The 17,701-nt window shown below is 34.5% G+C and overlaps 1 long non-coding RNA gene across 1 annotated transcript in view; it reads right to left on the bottom strand.

Annotated features, from left to right (window-relative positions):
- Positions 1-6,490: 6,490 nt before the first annotated feature.
- The window catches only part of LOC147907157 (uncharacterized), a 106,920-nt gene continuing 95,709 nt past the window's right edge, over positions 6,491-17,701 (bottom strand). Inside the window, exon 2 of the long non-coding RNA XR_015547734.1 lies at positions 6,491-11,354. This is a non-coding gene — a long non-coding RNA (uncharacterized LOC147907157). The remainder of the gene's footprint in view (positions 11,355-17,701) is intronic.

Below are 17,701 nucleotides of genomic sequence, written 5' to 3'. Positions count from 1 at the left end.
TCATATGTTGCATCGAAGTTCCGTGCCGTAGTATTGTCGCGTATCATGTCGTCTCAAACGTCTGTAGCGTAAGATTTGCATGTCTATTCGATCCTCTGTGTCATAGCCATTAACGACAATTTATAATAGCAATTGATAATTGTGCATATTCTGTCGTATCGAGATTGCGTAGCGTCGAGTTTGCACGTATTCGAGCCTTCTCTGTTGAACGGCGCAAGGCCTTGCGAGCGTGCACGAGGTCACACTGTGTCCACGCTACCATCGTTGCCGAATTCTTTAATATTTGTGAGGTGATGAGGTATTGTTCGCATAATTCGCGAGAGCATCTCTGTGTGGCGTGAGCTCGTGTCGCGAGAATCTAACGAAATTGATACGTCCAACGTAAAGTCTCGGGGTCTTTTTTTTTTTTTTTTTTTTTTGGTAACGGAGGGGAAATGCCTGACGCATACCCCGGGCCTCGGGGGAGAGCCCGGGGTTATGTGGGGCTTGCACCCACTAAAACCCCTCCGGGTGTCCTTACCAGGCCATAGCTGAGGGGCTCCCAGGAACGCGTGCAGCATACTTCTGGGAACCTCTGGCTAGTCGGCTTTGGTTGGTCGACATTCTTTCCCGCCCGGGGTTTCGTCAGAGACGACCCCGGGCGGTGCGAGGCACTGCCTGCCCGATTCGGGCGCTGGGGGGGGGGATACTACCCCCGCGCCCGTCGCCCCGTTTGTTGTTGGGGGGCGGAAGTTGGAGATCCCGGTCCCCTCCAGGATCCCCAGTCCTCCAAGGGGCGCCAAACTTGAAAGTTTTGGCGCCCCTCATGCCTTGGCGCCGCAAGAGACACTCTCGCGGCGCACCTCCCGCGGCGGTGCAGGGCTACTGCATTCGACGCGCCCGGGGGATGATGAGCCACTATACCTCGCGCGCAGGGGGAAGTCTCGGGGCCTGCGTGAGCTCGTTATCGTGCTCAAGTAGAACTTATCGTGTCGATTGTATCGCCAGATGTAAATGCAAGTCGAAGACTTATTTAATATATACTTGTTACTTTTGTTATTGTTAATTCGTGTGTATTTTATTCTCGCCCCTATTCGCTCTTCCAAACGATCTGCTATCCTCGACCGCGAACCGCCTCCTTTGCCATTTCCGAGGCTGAGCTACCGGTTGAGAGCCCGTCGACATTCACAGCTCATTAAAAATGGCATAAAGAAAATATCGCGTAATTTCTAGAAAGAGTGGCACGCTCGCTCGTGCCTGGCGCTCAACTATTGTTTTGTGATTATGTGCCGTCCTTAAGAGCGGTCGCGTGAAGACGAATTTCTGTCACGTTTCGTTTAACGCCACCCGCCATCCGATCGCCTACGAAAACCTTAGCTGTGAATGTGCGACGAAGTTGCGCCACGCTCGTGAGTGCGGTTGCAAGCTTTATCGCTATCGCCTCTGTATATGCAATCTAACGGTGATCTCTTCTCCGCGAAAATCGAGCAATCGTCCGTCTTGATTCACAAAGCGAAACATCAAATCCGTATAATGATCGGAAGGTAAATGATCTGTGTCGGTCTTTCTGATATCTTATATCCTAGCGGCACGCTTGGCGAAAACTCGTATATACACATTTGTCGTTGCTATATGCACCTGCGATCACATTGAATTCAATGCGAATGATGTTTACGTTGATAATATTTCGATACATCCGGTTCATGCCACTGTCGTGGTTCTAATACGCGAGTCGATGAAAATCCTAATAGCAATCCAATGTTGTGAGGTTTGGTGAATTTACTCGATAAGTGCACTTGATCTCGCTCTTTATTGTATTGTTATTCTTTCGCAGTATCGAGGTTGTAAAATTGCACGTCTTACATACTCATTTATGTCACGTATTTCGTATGATCCTTCCGGAATGACAATTTTCTTATCGTCTCTTCGTCAAAGTAAAATTTATTATTTAATGAATTTACATTAGATATCATATGATAAATTTCAAAGTCCGTCAGACCGAGCTCGTAATCGCCATCGCTCAACGGCCGGAAAGTATTATAATATGCCGCGAGAATGCTACGCTTACCAGTAAGTATCAGTGTAAATGTCAGTGATATGTTTGAATAAATACTGAATTAAAACAGTGCAATGTCAGTACTTAAATTGATCGTCAACTATTTATAAAAACTATAGTCACAGTTGTTTTGACCTACTTGTTGTCCACAGTTATTTTGATCGTAACGTTGATAAAGTGTGCACTCAATTTGCGTTACGTTCAGATATCGCACCAATTTCTTCAGCGGTCGAAGATTATCGAAATTGTCAAAGTAAACAGCACGTTCTCCCCGCTTCGTGTACGCCATCAAATGAGTATCTGATTCTTTGGCTTTATTCAAATTTACGATATTGCTTTCATTTCGATATATTCCTTCTATTGATAAGGTAGTAAGCATAAAAATACCTCTAAAATATGGAATGCGCATACGTTTTGCTAATTGTTGCAATTCTTTGTTGGTAGTTGTACCCTTAGGCATTTTTATCGTTTCTTCGACTTTTTTTTTATTTTTCTTAGTTTTCTCTGTTGATCCTTCGTCCACGCTTATACGGAGTGAGGTAATGACCTTCCATGATACGATCATGATGTTTCAGTTCTTCGAATTGATGCTGCGCTGCTTTATTGTCGTTTATAGCTTTTGTGATTCCTGCCGCGTGGCCAATCAGCGAGCTCGACTCCCATCAGCGATAAAATAGGTGAGAAACCGCCGCGTTTTGCCACTGAGAATATTCTTTTTTGTTGATTTTTTCTTCTTTGTTTTCAAACCCATACCGATTTTCATCTTAGCTTTCATAACCGCCCAAACAGCGGTGGTAGCAGCTCTCTCTCCGAGAGTCGAATCTGTCGCAGTAATACATTACCGTGCCTTCTCGATGAATATTTTATCGACTACATGTTGTTCCGCGAGATCTTTTTTCCGAGAATAAGCTATGTCGTGTTCGCGACACGCCACATCCAATGGATTAATGCCTCGATCGCCTCTAGTTAGTCGCTTTTCTAAATGCGTTTCTGGACCGCAAAATTTATATCCAGGGATATATAATTCAAATGGAAGTGCGTTTATCGCGCGATTTAAAAAGCCGCAGCCTTCTGTTGTGTAGTTGACATTCGCAACAATTTCTTATAAATGATGCCGGACCATCGATATGCGATCGATGACAAGGCAAATTATAATGTTTCAAGCACTGACGATGTTGCTGAAATTCTGAATCAGTTTTTATATGCTCAAGTAATTTGTCCTACAGTTGATCTATGTAATGCTTAAATTTTTGTAACAAAATATTAGGTGTTGGAATTAATTCGTAGCGTTTTTTAATGAAAGAATGTTATTTATTTCACATGAGCATTAAAAAATACATTAATGAAAGTACTTCCCATCACTTGTAAAACGCTACGAATTAATTCCAACACCTAATAATTTTCGGTATACATGCAAATTCTTTGGCGGTTAAACTATGTACATCGCAGTATGTCCGACAATAAGAAATATTTTCAATACTGAGAAGTTTCTCTTTACGCGCTTCTATAAATAGGTCCACTCTCAGTGCAATTTTTTCAGTTTATATCAGTATCGTGGAGAGATAGGGGAAGATATGAGGTTCGTGCTACAAACAAGCAAAGTAATTAATGTCGACAACAAAGTACAAATTGAAAAAGAAATGCGCAAGCATGGAAATATGTTGCCGATTTCTATACGTGGTATTACCTGTGGTCCATCAAATTGCGACAAAACAAACGTGCTGATAAGTTTACTCGAAAGTCCACGCGGCGCACGCTTGGAGAACATGTACTCGAAATGATTGAAATAACCAAAATATCGATACTTGGAGAATTTATTAGCTCCGATTGAAAAAATTGGTTATTTTACATTCTCCAACAATACCGATATCGTTTCATCAAACGAGACACTTCTAAATTTGATTTTTATCTTTGACGACATGCGATAAGCAAGACGCGATCAGAGAATACTCTGCGATCACAAATGGATGATACGGAAAAAGATTTAGTGATATCGTAAGTCGTTGTCGATATGTCAACTACGCAACGTTCCTTCTCGAGTACAACATGCATAGCAGCAAAGAGCCGAAGAGGGTAGCGAAACAGATTTCGAAAATCGGTAATTTGATTCGTAAAAAGTATCGCGCTTTGAAAACCAGTAAAATAGAAGAAGGCATAGCGCTGGAGAAACACTTTCAGCCTATCATCGAATCTTTGAACAGATTGTCGAAAATACCGCTGGCAAGGAATCTCAGCCGATTAAGAAAGAAATAAATGGTGCAAAAGATAAAAATATTGAGAAAAGAAAGCTTAAAGATAACGAAGATAACGAAGATGATGATGACGGTTTCTGAATGGATAAAGCATGACTTCAATTAACACCATCGCCTAAAAAGCAACGCATAAAAGAACCGATTGTCGGATTCATTTAATTCTACATCGATCGTATCACGAAAATTATCGTACAAACATTTACATTCTCCCTTAGCCGAAGCCGCTTATAAAACGCTTGAAACATTAGTTAAACAGGCTTTGCAAACGCAATAAGTTTGTAAAGAGTTGCATGATCAACTGGAGCCGCTGAGACAAAATTACATAAACATGCTTCTCGGCGGCGACAGAGAAAAGAAGATCGATCACGTTTATGGTGTATATTCCAGCGAGAACGGCACAATGCTTGGTGGCTAAAAGTTAGATTTAGAGTGATTTCGTGATCATAGATGGAGTAAAGTACAAAGGAATACCTGGGTTGTATGAATTAATTTTCAAAAGAATTCCGTACGACACTATTTACATAGAGAATGATAAACTAGCATATAAAAGTATACTATTGGCTCATAGGTACGAACGAGTCATAAAGCGAATAATCCAATAGTGAGTAGCAAAGGGTATAAGTATAAAAATATAATAGCACCCTTGGTGTTAGGTGAAACAAATTGGAACGGACATATCACGCGCCTAAGAAACTAAACAAGTTAGATAAAAAAATCGAAAAATATATAATACCGCCATGACCCTAAATAAAAATAAAATCGGTTATGTTCATTGGGACGATTCTAACGAACTTGTGGATCGTCTTCGATTGCTTGAGGCTTCGCGTCAGGCAAGTCACAATGCCAACGATAATGAAATCTTATCCATTATTGAGGAGCTTTGTGAAGCTGGCCTTACTATAAATTGAAATGAGGATACGTAATAATTTTAGTCGACGTCGAAACGTCAATCAACAACATTAAGATCTTTGTAACATTTTTTGCATCGTATATTATGACAAAAAATGTCTGAGAAGAAAAGTCTTGAAAAGTGGCGACTGGTGAACTGCATGCAGTGAGAAAAAATTTTCCACGCAGACGTGCCATAGTTTATGGATACGATGACCTGTGACAAGCTGATGTGATCGAAATGCGCCCTTACACACGATTCAACAGTTATCACTACATTCTTACCGTTATCGATGTATGAGTAAGTATGCATGGATCGTACCGCTCAAAATAAAGAATGGAAATGAGATAACTACAGCTATAGCAAAGATAATTCGAGACGATAAAAGATGCCCAAAAACTTTGCAAACCGATATAAAAAAAAATTTTACAACACAAACGTGCAAGATGCACGTGTTCGACGTCGAAAGCATCAAATCGACATTGATCGATATCGAATCGATATCGATTCGATTCTGACTGAGACATTCGTGTTTTGATAGCTAGTACAAACTAGTAGTTTGATTGCTAGTACAAACTAGTAGTTTGATTGCTAGTACAAACATAACCAAAATCGATCAACTGCTTGTTATCGTTAAGAGAACGCGTCGTGTATTAATAAACAATCGTGTGCTTCTTTCTTCGAGTGGTATTCAGTCGACGAATAATTAATCGACAATAAATAATTGAAGATTCAGTATTTAAATCAGTTGACTTCTTTCTATCGTTGAGTGAACGCGTCGTGTGTTAGTAAACAATCGTGTGCTTCTTTCTTCGAGTGATATTCGACGAATAATTAATTGGCAGTGATTTATAATAATTAACTAATAAATTCTCTATTAAAATCGAGTGCATGCTATCGTCAAATAAACGCGGCGTGTGATTATCTTTCTTCGAATAATTTTCGGTCACCGAATGATTAATTGATAATATAGTTAAAATGGATCATCGGTAGTAAAACGGACACTTAACTGATAGAGATACAGTAATAAATTTTTTGAGTAATCATTGAAATACTTCGTTTTCTTTAATGAATAGCTGTACGCTGAGCGTAAACGTATCGAAGTGATGCGTTTTACAAGAAACAAAGTATTTTAATGGTTATTCGATCTGCGATCTGCATCAATGGGAACGAGTGATTTCTAAACTTGTTAGAGGAATAGAAGTTTAACTGACAAAAATTTGGAGCTGTACGTGATCAATCAATGATCGATGGAAGTTTTTCTTGTTTCTCAAGCTGCAGCATGTCGAAGTCATTCAAACTTTTTCAAGATAATTTTGTGTGTGTGTGTGTGTGTGTGTGTGTGTGTGTGTGTGTGTGTGTGTGTGTGTGTGAGAGAGAGAATGCGATCGCATATGCATGCGTGTGTAGCGATCATCTGATTGTAACTAGGGTCTCCCATTACGGTCTGCGTCGGACAATGAGAAACGCCGCTCCTGGCTACCTTCTCTACGCGCCCTGTCATTCGCTAATTATTTCTTATTATAATTTAAAAACTACGCTTTTGACAAAATTTTGGCAAAGGAAAAATCGTCTTAGAATTAAATCATGAATATGACATTTCAAGGATAATATATTCATTTTGAATCACAACGAATGTCGTACAGCAGACATAATATGCTAAATACTCGATGTTGGTACGTGTAGCTGGACGTTTCGATATCCCTCTTCCTCTTCTCCAGGATGCATTCCAGGTTGACGTAGACTGATGAACAGGATACATTCCTTCCTGATGTAATTGCCGAAGCTCAACCACTTGTCATCTTCGCTTAGTAACCAGATTGTACAGTCGTTTAATTTTTCGCAGTCTATTGCGTGGATCTTCAGTTTTGCATTCAAGCTAAAGTAGTGTTAATATCTAAAAAAAGAACGTATAATTTATTATTTTCTCAAAGAACTTTTCTTATTACAATAAAATTTTTACGTAATTTATAATTATATATACAATCCGGTCATAAAAGTATTTCTTATGCTCTTTTTGCTGAGTTGCGAGCTCACAAGGCGGGATAGATCCTTGATCCACGCAAAATGATCCGCGTTATTGTTTTGGATCCTGCACATAAAGCAAATTGATGTGCTTGTCCCTGTTTATATCCGTGAGTAAAGAAAGAATAGTCACTTTTTTTTGCTTCTCGATGCCGTACACATTGATGGAAATGTCGTTGAGATTTTTCAATTTGACTCAACGTTATTGGAAACTGGATGTTCTTTAAGATTTAATACCATCGTATAATATGAATATGATGACTCTCGATTTGTATTACTTTGAGAAATAATGAACTAAAGAGTTCATAGTTTTTCTTACTGACACTTTTATTCGCGCGTTTATCACCTGATATAAATTCACCATTAAACACGGTATTTACTTTAATATTATTATCTCTTGTTTAATATTGTTGTCTCTCCATAACAATTTGCACACGTTCAAGTACAATTTCTCTCGCGTCTTCAAGAAACTGGCGAGATTCAATATGTCCAGAGTTTATTACCGCGCCGGTCAGTATACGGCTGTCGAACGCGGTATCTATCACGTGCTATCTGAGTCTCATGCTGTATCCGGCACCCACTTGCATGAAACGTCCGCGCACAGAATCCTTTAAATTTTCGAGTCGCACGATACGAACGATCAACGATTGTCTAATACCGATCGGTAATCGCGGACGTTTAATGCTGCTTTGTTCCTTCAGCGATTCGATGAAATCGTTGCATCTTTGTTCTCATGCAAGAAATTCTTCTCACGTATTCAACTGAGCGGCTTGTTCCAGATTATGCTCCGTTTGCTCCATATTATAATATCCTTTTTTTCATAGTCTTTTCATTAAAAAAGTTTTGAGAAAATGTATATTTTTAGTCTCTTTTTGTATCTTTGATAAAATTTTCACAACACCCTGTATCACTGTGTGCAAATAGGACACATATTGCACGGCATTATTTGATAAAGAAAACCTTTGCATTCCGAATAGGAATAACCTTCGAGAATTACATATATCGGTATCATGTTTTCAAACGGCACAAAGATTTAAAAATTGATCGTTTATTCTTACGATGCATGATAAGCAGTATCTTCCATGACCATCAATGTAGTAGAACTCGAAGTAGCAGATCTTTTTCACGGTACGTAAAGTGTTTATTTGAGCTCGATTTAAATCTTGATATATTATTTCAATTGTATTATCATCGTTCTCCATGTCACTGCCGAAACACGAATCATTTGACAGAGCATGATCTTCATCGGACATTTCCTAGTCAGACATTTCTTCATATTGATCATTTGTTTTTTCGTCCATCACTTCATCCTCGTGAGATGCAAAATCCATTTTTTCATTAAACATACACACTGATATAACACTGATATAATGTTGAAGAAACTTCAAATTCGACTGCTGACTGCATTAGTGTATCGTTTTGTTTTTATATGCTATGGTTGTCCAGGGTATATAAGCCAGTTCTAATTGAGGAGCTCCGTGGGGAAGGGGTGAGGGGCAGGTATCCGCGCTGTTCTTCGCCCTGATGAAGTGGACTGCAAGGTTCACGAAACGTTGACATTCCAAGAATGGATCTGGAGACGGAGGAAATCCGCGAAACGCATAATCTTTCTATATATATACTCGTATATTTATTTATTTTTATGTAAGTAAGTATACTAGGAGGATTCTATCAGGTTTTTTGAGGGGGCCGTGGGGCGCGGGAAAGGAGGGAGAAGACGCGGGGAAGTCCCAGCGCTATCGATGTTTACGTGCATATCCAATACATGCTATCATGTTCCATTGATAGTAATTTTAATAAATTTTGTTCCTTGGATGATAGATTTGACAGTAAAAAAAGTTACTGGAAATCAGTATAAACTATTTTGATAATATTAGCGATAAAATTATCTCAACCTTTTTAACTCTAGTAGAATTACCCACATGCGACGCAGAGTCATTGGCAAACGCAGTAAAAGAATTTTTAGCATTGTACAAACTGCCATTACATAATTTAATAGGTATTGCCACTGATAATGCTAGCGTAATCGTAGATATTAACAATGGTTTATATAAAAAATTGAAACTTGATATTACAAATTTAGTACTGATTAAATGCGTATCAATATGTCATTTCCTCTAATTGGCTGTGTCACAAGCTTCAATCGAAATATTACCAAAAAATATCGAACTCATGATTTCAAAAATATATACATGATTTTTGAAATCATCTATGAGATAATACTGTTTTAGAAATATATATAAAGCAATTAACGATGGCTGTGAACTAAAAAAGATTGTGCAAAGCTGTAAAACACTGTCAATTGAAAGATCCGTCTAGAATAATTGAGCAGTATTTAGAATCTAAAACTCATTTTGAGACTGTGAAGATTACTGAAAATTGTTATATATATATACAGGGTTGGCCATATTCGACGGAAAGATCTGGCAAACACTGTAACTTTTGACAGAGATGTTAGATCGAGTAACGACGTTTCCCATGATTGAAAAAAAAACATCTTTCCGTCGAATATGGCCAACCCTGTATATAATTGTTACTGTTGAATTATATATTATAATTCATATAAAAATGATTATAACTTAGCAAACTCTTGTTTTTACATCCAGTGAAGCACTTGTTGTACTTCTTGAAGTACAACAAGTAAACAAGACTTTTGAAAGTAAAAATACTGATCCCTTAAAACTATTAAATGATCTTACTCTTTTAATATCTTCAATTGCTAAACTTATTATGTTACCATCGTGCAAGCCAAGGATGCCAATTCAGGGACGGTTTACGATATCTCAACTAACACCATCAGTCGGCGGCCGAAGCGCGACCGCTAATCTCACACACACAAGCATGAGCCTACATTCATGTGAGGTTCGGCGCTTTCGCGCTTCGGCGAGTGTTCGGGCGTGCTAAGAGCAAACGAAACAGTCGAACGTGGTAAGAACGAACGAGACAGCGTTTCATTGGAGCGTGAAGCGAGAAAATGTTTTCTCGGTCACTTGAGCTCGAGCGTATATCGAGAGACAAGAGGACATTATAGATAACATATGATTTTTAATAAATTGCAGTTACAGTAAATCCTTCCCATTAATCCACAAAGCATAAAACATGTCAAAAAGTAATTTTATGCAAGAATTTGTATATTTGTATATTTTATTTGTATATTTGTATATTTTCTCGTATTTTATCGTCACAGACTAAAAGTAATGCTGATAGGCTGAATGAACAAAAGGAACTATGAAAATAAATTAATATGCATTATATTTTTTAATCATAATAATAATAACTATTATAAAAATTATTAATTATATATTGCCCTTCTTTCCAGCCAGCTTCCGCATTTTTTCCCAGATTTCGGATATGTTCCTGCAAAATTAATGTAATTTGTAAATGTCTTTAATATTTACACTTCAAATGAACTATATACATATAAAAATTGTGTGAATAAAATTATATTTTTATTTAACAACATATTTTATATAGTTTATATTATCTGTTTGTTGTTAAAAATCAAGTTCTTTTTTTACTAAAAGAAATCTCAATTTTTTATATAAATACTTAAATGTTTCAAATAATTTTCAAGTTTCATTGTAATCGTCTTTATTCTTATTGCAATCGTCTTCAGTTAATCTGTAAATAAATAAATAAATAAAGCAATTTTGTTTATTTAAAGAGCACTTAATCTCTGCATTGAAATGAAACTTTATATTATATAAATTATTTATGTTATTAATCATCTTCAATATATATTTAAAATACTTAAAAATACTTAAAATACTTAAAAATTTATATTTTTTTTACTATTTCTGAATATTTTCATTAGAGCACATATCCATTTCTTATTAAATTAATTTTTTAGCCGTAGAAAATCGTCGCTAAATTTTTTCCACTACTTTCAAATGTATTGTAAAACATGCAATCTTTAATTTTTCATGGTTTTTTCAATGATTTTAAAATTGATAATATATCCTTAAAAGTTTATCGCATCGGGAATAAAGTCTTCCTCTGTGGCCTCTCTATCCCAGAACACGGCTCCTTATAATTTCTTGCCGGCACCTTATATTGCGGTTTGTCTCAGGCAGGTAAGCACATCTTATGAGACCTGCTCGTTGAACGTACCATCTATATTGAGCACATCCTCCGCCACTCCGTCCTATAGAAACTGAAAATCAAATTTTCAAGAAATAATATATGTATATACACATATATTATAATATATGTGTGAAGGTTAGATTAAGTTTTACTATAAAAATAGAAGAATAACTAAAAAATTTTAATAAAAATAATGCTACATAACTTCATAGATCGCATTAATTTTAGTTATTTATTATGCCTTTTACATAGCAAAAACAGCAATTTTCCCAAAAAAAAACCAATTTTTCGGAAAAAATCGAAACTTTTCCGATTTTTTTCCAGTAATTTGAAGAAAGCGGCTTTCTTAAAACTATATACTAGATGTGTGTGTGTGTATATATATATATATATATGTGTATCTATATACATCTAGTATATAATTTCATATACATCTAGCTTCAATCAAAGTTTTAACTGGAAAAGTTTCGGTTTTTTCCGAAAAATTGGTTTTTTTTGGAAAAATTGCTGCTTTTGCTATGTAAAAGGCGTAATAAATAACTTTTAAATTCCTGTATAAAATTAATGCGATCTATGAAGTTATATGGCATTATTTTTATTAAAATTTTTTTAGTTATTCTTCTATTTTTATAATAAAACTTAATCTAACCTTCCTTTAATACATGGTAAAGTTTAAGTAGACAGATTTTTAACTCTAGTTTGTCACACTCTGATCTAATGAACTCCTGAAGTATCTCTTTGTAGCTTTTTTTTCAAATATTTTACGAATTCAGTTTAAATCCAAATTTTCTAAACGTATTATTATCACATAAATATGATGTTTGGATTCTATATTTTTAGTTCTTACATTAATGATGCAATAATGTATGTGTGCGTGCGTGCGTGTGTGTAGTGTGTATATGTTATTGAATATATTATGATGATGATAATGTATGTTTTATTGAATATATTTATTGAATATATTCTTACATTAATGGTGCAATTTTGTATGTTTTATTAAATATATTATGCAACTTCAATCTTTTGTACAATTTGAAAATTTCTGTTAACTTATCCCTGCTGTGTACTATATACGCAATTATTTTCTTTACGAAAAGGACCGAGAATGTGATAGGTTTTACGGAGCATGCGTGAATTTTTCCAAAATGAATTTTTCTACCCTTGGGAAAAAAATCAAAAAAATTCGCGGAAAAATTGGAAATTTTTTTTTCTTTAAAACTATATAATCTATTATATGTATATTTTATATATATATATATATATATATACATATATATATATACAGCAAGTTCTCTCTTAGTGCTGCTGCGCTTGGTGCTATTGCACTTACTGCTACCGCCGTCGTCGCCGTCGCCGCCGTCGCCGCCGCTGCTGCTTCTGCTGCTGCTCTTGCTGCTGCTACAAAATATTTAATTGTTGCTGCATTTGTTGCAGCTGCTGTGTCACCGAGACTCTTTGCAGCTTTTGTGGTTTTACTATTAATAGTATAAATACATATTATACAATAATTATGAATTATATTAATATTCATAACATAATATGGCTCATGTAATAAAATTTAAAAAAGTATGTTGAGAAAAAATTATGTTTGAGAGTAAGCGAATTTGAAAAAGTTCTCTAATCTTCAATGTTCATTTTAATGTAATCTACTTATTTGTATCTTTGTTTTAATTTATATTGTATCTTTGTTTAAACTTTTTATTTTGGCTCGTAGCTCTTCTCAACATATTTTTATTTAATTTTATTACTTGAGCCATATACTTTTATTTAATTGTATTAATATTATCAATATTATAATATTTATCTTATTTTATCATATTATAATATTTATCTTATTTTACAAGAAAATATGTTTTATCCATAATAATGTTCATCAAAATCAATAAAAAGATGTCCAAAAATTATGTCCGAATATTACCAATAAACTAATAATTTAGAAATGACATAATCGAATACAACTTACAATTTAGTATTTACAATCATATGGAACACTAATGAGAATACCCAGACAGCACACAATATTTCGAAAATATTTAAAAAATATTTGTAAATTTGAATATTTTGTAAATATTTTTGTAGTCTTAAATTATAATACATGAATCATAAATATTTATTATATTATATACAGGGTTGGCCATATTCGACGGAAAGACCTTGAACTCTATTAAATGATTTTTAAAATGAACAGCAAAAAATGTGTTTTTTTCCTATGATTGAAAAAAAAAACATCTTTCCGTCGAATATGGCCAACCCTACTAAGAAATATTTATTATAAATGTTACCATGACGCTTCGCTTGTCGTATTGTTAGTGCTGAAATACTATTGTGTCTCCAGGCAGTAAATAATGTGTAAATATTAAATGATATTATAATCCAAATTAAAAATACTTAATAGAAATATTTATTTATATTTATCATAAATATTGTATTTTATAAGATAGTCTATATTTTAATAATATTTCGACTTTATATAAAATATGTATAAACTATTTACATAATATTTATTATAAATTATAAAATAATAAGGCTCAATAAATCAAAATAAGTAAAAGTAAAAAGGGCTACGAGCCTAAAACATAAATTGACAAACTGTATGAGTAGTTAAAAAAGTTTTTTTGAAATAAAACTATGTCATAAATTAAAAACGTAAAATATAATTTGACAATCAGAAGTTGAACAAACGTTTCGATCCTGGTTGAATCATTTTCAATGTGACAAATAAATTAGTGTGACAAAATAAATTAACAACGGTAATTAACAATAGAGTTATAACGTAAATAAAAAACATATAAAAGATCAAGTAAAATTCGCACGCAAATTAACTATAAAACTCGCTCCAAATTGAGAGGAAATCAAATAAACGATTATAGTTGACAAAAATGTGCTGCTCCGAACCGTATGTGTGTATAAGGACGAACATGTTTCTGTTAGCAAGTATAAATTGTAATAATAAATTAACGGTAGAAGTAAATAAAAATAAAAATAATAAGAACAATAAGAAAAGTACGAATCGAGTCGCAAACAGTAAAAAGGAAAGTACAAATAAGTCGTAAATAATAAGTCAAATTTAAAGAAAGAGGCAAAAATTATCTTTGATATTATAAGGCAAGCACATAAGAAAAAAGAGTGAAATCGCCAACATGCATTGCATATGTATGATAAGTTTAGAACAAATAAATTCACAATAAATACCTTATGTGTGTGTCGAAATGATGTATTATAGATTAGGCAATGCGAATGGAATCGAAATTAATCGTCTCTCTGAGAAGCTAAGATATAAAGTACGACATATAAAGACAAGAAGGTTGAAATGGAAAACTAGAAAGGGAAGGGGGAAAAAAGTAATAAGAAGGAAAGAATAAAGTGGAAGGGAGAGAAAGTAGGGAGAGAAGAGAAGGATGAGGAAGGGAAAGCAATCAAGAGGGAGAAAGAGACTGGATGATCTGTGAATAAGTATCGGGTAAAGATTCGGTATCGTTCTGTCTATTAAGGTCTTGTTTCTGTCTTTTAATATGAATCATTTCAGATACCAATCTCTTATTGTAAGAAGATTCGCAGTCCAAAATTCTCACATCGTTCCATTTGAAATTATGATCAAAATTGATTCGATGATCAGTTATGACAGTAGGAGAACCTGTATTCTTTTTGATGTCAGAGATATGTTCGTGTAGTTTCGTGCTCAATTTTCTCTTTGTCTGACCAACATAACTCGCCTCACAATCATCACATGAGATCTTGTAGACAACATTCTGACTGGATAGGAGGCTAAGTTCGTCCTTTCCTCTCTTTATGAAGCTTTTTAACGTGTTGGGAATAGAAAAGGCCAATTTACAATGAAACATACTAGAGATTGGAAGGAAATGGATTTAACATAAGGAATCGTAAAATATTTGTCTTTATTGCGTGAACAATGTGTAGTATCTTTGTTGTATTTATGAAACTTTAATCTGCGTTCTATTGTAGAAAAAATAAAGGGAAGAGGATAACAGTTATTTAAGAAAATATGAATAGCATCTATCAAATTTTTTTGTTGGAATCGTGGATGTGATAATAAGATGATTTTGTCAATAAAACTGATGATGGTGCCTTTTTTATGGCACAAAGGATGATTTGAGTGGAAATTAAGGAACCTTCCAGAAAATGTCTTTTTATGGTAAATGTCGAATATAATTTTTTGGTTATCTATAATCAGTATTGTATCGAGAAAACTCAATCTGCCATTTGCACCAACCTCCAAGGTGAATTGTAATCTCGTATGTAAGGAATTGAAAATGTTCAAAGTGTCATTGACAATGTCAGATGGACTTTTTTAACTACTCATACAGTTTGTCAATTTATGTTTTAGGCTCGTAGCCCTTTTTACTTTTACTTATTTTTATTATTTAAATATTCTGTGTTGTCTGGGTAACAATTATAAATTATGTAAGAAAGTCAAAATAAACTCGAGAGAATCAAAATAAATCCTATTTTAAATTAATACTATTTTTCTATGTTCTTTAATGTTATCTCAAACATAATTTTTTTAAAAAGTTTATAGGTTCAGAGTGAAGAATTTTTATATTTTACCAATCGAACATATTGAAAATTACGAATATATTCAGTGACCAAGATACATATCTTTATATAATACTAATAATAATGCAGTATATTATCGCATAAATTATATTATCCTACTGGACAATCACGCGTAATGATATTACGAAAGTAGAGATCTGATCTTGCACCATGATTGATTTAATATCGATATAGAAGTTATATTATATTATATCGATATTTTATTAGTACCGATATAGAAATAAACAATATCTATATCAATTCATTATTGAAATAATATCGGTAAAAAATGTTAATTTGGTACGCCATTCTATATAGTTTTGCCACATTATATTAATCACACTGCGTATTGTGAAAAACATCACATAAAGATGAATACCTTATAACAAATTTTCCTTCAATAAAAACGTCAGATATTGAGAAATATAACCATAACAAGCAAATGTATGTACCTTTATATAAAAGTTGCAGTGCACAGCAAAATAACAAACCTACGGTAAATAGCATACCTACGGTATGCCATACTAAGAGTAGTACCAAAACATTAACTACCGGTATTAAATTATTATTGAAATTATTTCTGTATTCAATCTCTGCTAGTTAAATAACAATAAATTGTTTATAACAAACCTGTTATTTTCTCGTCATTACAAATATTGCTCTTCAGCAAAAACCTTCTGCAGGACTGAGGACAGTTGACTGACACACGCACACTGATATTTAGAAAAAAGCGCGCATTCCTTTTATCACTTCCCTTTTATGCATGTTTTTTTTTCTTAGAATGCGTGCGCCTCCGCGTGTATTGAAATGAGCATCGACATTTGTTTTTTCATTATTTTCCCCAAACACTTTATATATTAGGTGTTGGAATTAATTCGTAGCGTTTTTTAATGAAAGAATGTTATTTATTTCACATGAGCATTAAAAAATACATTAATGAAAGTACTTCCCATCACTTGTAAAACGCTACGAATTAATTCCAACACCTAATATATATATATCAAAAGTGTTCTATTTTGTTGTTTGTTTTGAATTTCGTAAGGATATGAATTCAACCGATATTCATGTAATTTTTTTATATAGAGTATAAACTTGGTAATAATGCTGCAAAAGCTGCACGCAATATAAACCAGGCATTTGGGGAGAATACTGTTAACGATTGAAAAGTGCAGCGTTGATTTGAAAAATTTCGGTCCGGTGATTTTTCTCTACAAAATGAAGACGCGTGGAAGACCCAAAACGTCTGTGAAAAATGATGCTCTGAAAGCATTGGTGGAAACGAATCCAACTGTATCTACAAGGGAACTTGCTATCAAAATGAAAGTTGACCATACAACGATATTGCGACCTTTCTGAAATTGGCAAAGTGAAAAAATGGATAAATGGGTACCGCACGAACTAACCGAGCGAAATAAGTTGGATCGATTGAACGTATGCTCATCATTACTAACCGATTTCACCGAGAGCCATTTTTCGATCGGATTATTACTTGTGATGAAAAATGGGTTCTTCACGACAATAGGAAAAGGTGTGCTCGATAGGAATGGCTTGATAGGAATGTGGCTTGTGCTCATACTCCAAGGCCATCACTTCATCCACGGAAAATTTTAATAACAGTTTGGTGGAATGTGACTGGAGTAATTCATTACTCATTCCTTCGAACTGAGGAGACAATTACAGCCGAAAAGTACTGCCAGTACATTGATGAAATGCATGAAAAATTGAAAATTATACGCCCATCACTTGTTAATCGGCATGGCCCAATACTTCTCTACGACAACGCTCGGCCGCATACGTCGTACAAAACAATTGCGAAATTAAATGACTTAAAGTATGAAATTTTGCAGCACCCAGCTTATTCAC

The sequence above is a fragment of the Acromyrmex echinatior genome, chromosome 16 (genome assembly GCF_024713525.1).
Source record: "Acromyrmex echinatior isolate Ae372 chromosome 16, ASM2471352v2, whole genome shotgun sequence".
Taxonomy (NCBI): Eukaryota; Metazoa; Arthropoda; class Insecta; order Hymenoptera; family Formicidae; genus Acromyrmex; species Acromyrmex echinatior.
The sequence above is the reverse complement of the archived record's forward strand: the minus strand, read 5'-3'. Positions and strand labels throughout refer to the sequence as shown.